We start from the raw sequence: 6,000 nt of genomic DNA, 5'->3' as shown, positions 1-6,000 counted from the left end.
GGGTGATTGAGAAAGGAGCTCAAGGAGAAGGGAGAACACGGATGGAGCAGTTGACTTGTTCATGTTCATTTCCCTTTCCGCAACGAACAAAACCAATTAACTAATTTGGGTGTATGTTGATTGTGATAGTTAATCAATTGGGTATGTAGACCATGGTGTTGGTAGGTAAGTCTAAACTCCTTTGCATTTGCGTTTTTCCTACCTAAATCTTCAGATTACTGATGTTGCAGGTTTTCCTTTGACAGATCCCTCGTTTGTTAGCATTGGCAGGATTGAGGTGACCAGGAGCGTCAGCAGCTGCAATTAATTCATTTATCCATGGAATTGGAATAGCTAGAAGGTAAATGGCTTGCATGCTCCCTCTTTTGAATGTTTGGTATCCAATCTTTGTATCAAACTTAGCATCATATAAGACGATCCTAGCTGCAGCTGGGGAAGTATAAAATGCTTGCCTATAATCCCAACTAAACCTCACTTCGCCCAGTGTCCGCCTCTTTGTCCGTCTCTACAAGCCATCGTCTGAAGCCGTCATCCCCCTCCATCGTCTTTCTCGCTGCCTGCTTGCCAGAGAGCAATGGATTTCCTAACTATAGCCGTTGCTTCTGCGTTATGTAAGGGTAAGGACGTGCCTCCTCTTCCAACGAATCGATTTCGTTCTTCAAGCGCTGATTTGTTCTTGCCTTTCTCTTGTTGTTTTCTTGCTTTTCATAGAACCGATGCTGCTGGTTTGCTGCTTCTGCCTCTTCCGTATGCCTGTACACATCGTTTGAGTTTGTCTACATGCTCTTCACCTGCTCGGTAAAATGCCTGCATGGGTTGATCTTGGTTTTTTACTTCTCCTTTCGTTAGATTCTAGATCCAGCCTGCTCCTTCTGATTTTTCTATACTGATGCATGCCAACGAAAACTATTATTTTGTAATCTCGGTAGGGTAAACAATTTACTAGCCTTCATTTCTTCTCAAATAAATGCTAGATATTTTGATCGGTAATTCTTTTCATGCTTACAGGTCTCAGCATTAGTTAATTAGGCTATCAAGATCCAGTTGAACCCTTGTGCCGTAGATGCCGTTCTATCCCTGAATCAATTTCATTTCTTACCCCTGCAGTTATGCTCACAACATTGTGTTAAATTGTTAGTAAATATGCATGCTAAAATTTTACTGCTCATTATTCTTAATAAGCACCTCATTCATACCTTGTACAACCCTATGGGTTTATCATTTGAAAGTCATCTTCATGGAGTTGGTTGAGCTGTCTACCACATCTCGGGCTGAAGTAATGTTTGATAAGCTCGGGCTCCCTAAACCAGTCTACTATGTGCGTAAGCCTGAGCAAGGTGAATATAAATCACAGATATAATTTCACTATACAAAGGAAGGTTCTCACACTTCAGCACGATGTACTGAGCATTTCGCTATGTTCATTGCAGTGCACGTGCTTCCCATGATGAATCCTATATTAATATGATTATGTTATGCTGACAACTGACTATAGAAAGCACACTTTTATTGTACGTAATAACTTAGAACAGTTCGCTTCCTCTTATCCCCTTCATTATCTTCTTCCAATTTTATTCCAGCTCTATTTTTTTCATTGGTGCTCAAGCATTCAGTGGATTATTTTGACACACTGCTCAAAAGTATATTTATTTATAGAAGCTTAAATGCACAAAAATATTATACAAAACGAAAAACAAAGCACATTATCAACCAACAATCAGAACACCTATTCTCTATATAGATGTCTTTTGCCTTGATTTATTTAGATTGCTCTTTAGCAAGTCAAAACCATGTAAGCATGTAAAATACAATTGAGGATTACGTCACCACATGTAAAAAATATTTGATTGACATCATAACAGTAGCAATGTGAATAACAATATAAAGTAATATTTTCATTAGTTGATCCATTCGAATTTTGTTTGATATGACTGCCATGATATTTGGATAGGAAAGTTATTTGTTAACTTTGTTTCATTTTTATTTCGAAGCTAATAATTATGAACTGTGGATTTACCTGCAGTTTCCTAGAAGTATTATGTACTTTTTGAAGAAAATGTTTTATGTATAGTTTCTAAAGAAAAATAATACGTGGTTGCAATACAAAAATCCTGAAGTTTTGTCATCTTGTAGAATGATAGACATTGCAGTGCATTCGCTTCCCATGATGAATCCTATGTTAATATGATTGTGTTCTGCTGACAACTGAATATAGACAGAACACTTTTATTATAGGTAATAACTTAGAATAGTTATCTTCCTCTCTTTTTTGGAAAAGGAGGTTCAAACCCCAACCTCTGCATCAATCGATGCATACGGCCATTTTTATTAATTATTCAACATAGGTCTACCAAGAATATACATCAAACCATCCGAAGCCACCACTCACATCTACAAAACTCAATAATGTGGAGTGATCTCACTCCCCATATCTAAAGCTGGTGCCGTCACCGATACATCCACATAACGTATCGGAATCCACAACCGGTGCAGCAAACCTAAAGCGTACACCACATGCACACGTATTAGATGTCGCCATCATCATCAGGCCGCTAACCCATCTTCAGGAGAGAGATCTGTATCATCCTTGCCAGTCCGTCCATCCGTCGACGCCACCATGGCTTGTCAGTCCAGATGCGAAGATCCTGGAAGATCTGTCGTGCGTAGCACCTGCCGACCAGGCATGCCACAGCGTAGCACCTGTCGGCCAGGCATGACTTGACGTCTCCACCAAAAGCTCTGTGCAAGATGATCGACGCCACCACGGCGCCAAACAGCGACACCGCCCTGCGCTCATTCGTCCAAACACAAAGATTCTGGAAGAACTGTCATGCGTAGCACCTACCAACCAGGCATGACTCAGCGTAGCACCTGTCGGCCAGGCATGACTTGATAGTTCCACCAAATCTTCGGGTCAGATGAAGCCGCTCCATCTCCTTCCTCTGTCATCCAGCGCTGCTCCACAAACGACGCACCCAAGAGAGAAACGGCACCGCAGTACGACCATCGTCCGATCTGGAAAGTCAGATCTTAGGGTTTCCCCCGAAGCAGTGCCCACCACCATCAACTGTCCAGGACCCACATAGCGCCCACCACCACTCAGCCCTCAAGGCAACGCCTTCAGGAAGGTCACGACATCAAAGACGCCGCCGCCGCCTACCGGAGTTAGGGCTTTCACCCGAGACGCAGTGAGGTAGGAAGTGGAGGAGCAGTCGTAGACCGACATCTCCAGGAAGAAAAATGACGCCCTTGAGCATCATCGTCGACGTGGCCGGCGAGGGCCGACCAATGTGTTTCCCCTTATCTGAATCTCCTCCACCAACTTCATCCGCGGCCACGCTGGCAACGCCAGGAAATCTCACACAGAAGCACACCGCGGGTATCTGGATCAATGAAGATCCAATCTGAACAGTGACGAGTACCACCACCCTACGCTGGCCGACAGCGTCCGGGCGCCGGATCCAGAAGGATCTGACCCGAACTCAACGACGCATGCGACCACCATGTCTTGCCCCTCTCGCAGCCGCCACACCGTGCCGCAAGAACGAACCCCAGTCGTCGACGAACTCCGCATGCCGCCGCTAGGATCCACATGCAGCGCCGCTGCACCGCGCGCTAGTCCGGCGGCTCCTCACGAACGGCCGTCCCGCGCCAGCCATGTCGCGTGAAGGGGAGAGGATCCTCGCCGCCGCCCCTGCCGGCCAGGCTTCGACCGGCGGTGCTGCTGTCGACGGCGAGGATGAATGAGGAGGGAGGGAGGACCGACGGTGGCGGGTAGGGTTACCCCCTGGTCGCCCACGGGGGCGACGGGAGGGGCGACGGGAGGCGGCGGCTAGGGTTCGGGAGGAGGTGGCTAGGGTTACGGGAGCGGGAAGAATTCCGTTCTCTTCCTCTTAGCCCCTTCATTATCTTCTTCCAATTTTATTCCGGCCCTAATTTTTTCCATCGGTGCTCAAGCATTCGGTGGATTATTTTGACATACTGTACAAAAGTATATTTATTTATAGCAGCTTAAATGCACACATATATTATACAAAACGAAAAACAAAGCACACTATCAATCAACAATCAGAACACCTATTCTGTATATATATGTATTTTGCCTTGATTTATTTAGATTGCTCTTTAGCAAGTCAAAACCATGTAAGCATGTAAAAGAAAACTGAGGATTACATCACCACATCTAAAAGTATATGATTGACACCATTACAGTAGCAAGGTGAATAACAATGTAAAGTAATCTTTTCATTAGTTGATCCATTGATTTTTGTTTGTTATGACTGCCATGATATTTGGATAGAAAAGCTAGTAATTATGAACTGTGGATTTACCTACAATTTCATAGAAGTATTACATATTTTTTGAAGAAAATGTTTTGTGAAGTATAGTTTTTGAAGAAAAATAAAATGTGGTTGCAGTAAAACAATCCTGAAGTTTTGTCATCTTGTAGAATGATAGACCGACATCTCCAGGAAGAAAAATGACGCCCTTGAGCATCATCGTCGACGTGGCCGGCGAGGGCCGACCAATGTGTTTCCCCTTATCTGAATCTCCTCCACCAACTTCATCCGCGGCCACGCTGGCAACGCCAGGAAATCTCACACAGAAGCACACCGCGGGTATCTGGATCAATGAAGATCCAATCTGAACAGTGACGAGTACCACCACCCTACGCTGGCCGACAGCGTCCGGGCGCCGGATCCAGAAGGATCTGACCCGAACTCAACGACGCATGCGACCACCATGTCTTGCCCCTCTCGCAGCCGCCACACCGTGCCGCAAGAACGAACCCCAGTCGTCGACGAACTCCGCATGCCGCCGCTAGGATCCACATGCAGCGCCGCTGCACCGCGCGCTAGTCCGGCGGCTCCTCACGAACGGCCGTCCCGCGCCAGCCATGTCGCGTGAAGGGGAGAGGATCCTCGCCGCCGCCCCTGCCGGCCAGGCTTCGACCGGCGGTGCTGCTGTCGACGGCGAGGATGAATGAGGAGGGAGGGAGGACCGACGGTGGCGGGTAGGGTTACCCCCTGGTCGCCCACGGGGGCGACGGGAGGGGCGACGGGAGGCGGCGGCTAGGGTTCGGGAGGAGGTGGCTAGGGTTACGGGAGCGGGAAGAATTCCGTTCTCTTCCTCTTAGCCCCTTCATTATCTTCTTCCAATTTTATTCCGGCCCTAATTTTTTCCATCGGTGCTCAAGCATTCGGTGGATTATTTTGACATACTGTACAAAAGTATATTTATTTATAGCAGCTTAAATGCACACATATATTATACAAAACGAAAAACAAAGCACACTATCAATCAACAATCAGAACACCTATTCTGTATATATATGTATTTTGCCTTGATTTATTTAGATTGCTCTTTAGCAAGTCAAAACCATGTAAGCATGTAAAAGAAAACTGAGGATTACATCACCACATCTAAAAGTATATGATTGACACCATTACAGTAGCAAGGTGAATAACAATGTAAAGTAATCTTTTCATTAGTTGATCCATTGATTTTTGTTTGTTATGACTGCCATGATATTTGGATAGAAAAGCTAGTAATTATGAACTGTGGATTTACCTACAATTTCATAGAAGTATTACATATTTTTTGAAGAAAATGTTTTGTGAAGTATAGTTTTTGAAGAAAAATAAAATGTGGTTGCAGTAAAACAATCCTGAAGTTTTGTCATCTTGTAGAATGATAGACCGACATCTCCAGGAAGAAAAATGACGCCCTTGAGCATCATCGTCGACGTGGCCGGCGAGGGCCGACCAATGTGTTTCCCCTTATCTGAATCTCCTCCACCAACTTCATCCGCGGCCACGCTGGCAACGCCAGGAAATCTCACACAGAAGCACACCGCGGGTATCTGGATCAATGAAGATCCAATCTGAACAGTGACGAGTACCACCACCCTACGCTGGCCGACAGCGTCCGGGCGCCGGATCCAGAAGGATCTGACCCGAACTCAACGACGCATGCGACCACCATGTCTTGCCCCTCTCG

Source organism: Hordeum vulgare, chromosome 1H, assembly GCF_904849725.1.
Source record: "Hordeum vulgare subsp. vulgare chromosome 1H, MorexV3_pseudomolecules_assembly, whole genome shotgun sequence".
Classification (NCBI taxonomy): Eukaryota; Viridiplantae; Streptophyta; class Magnoliopsida; order Poales; family Poaceae; genus Hordeum; species Hordeum vulgare.
This window is presented reverse-complemented; position numbering follows the sequence as displayed.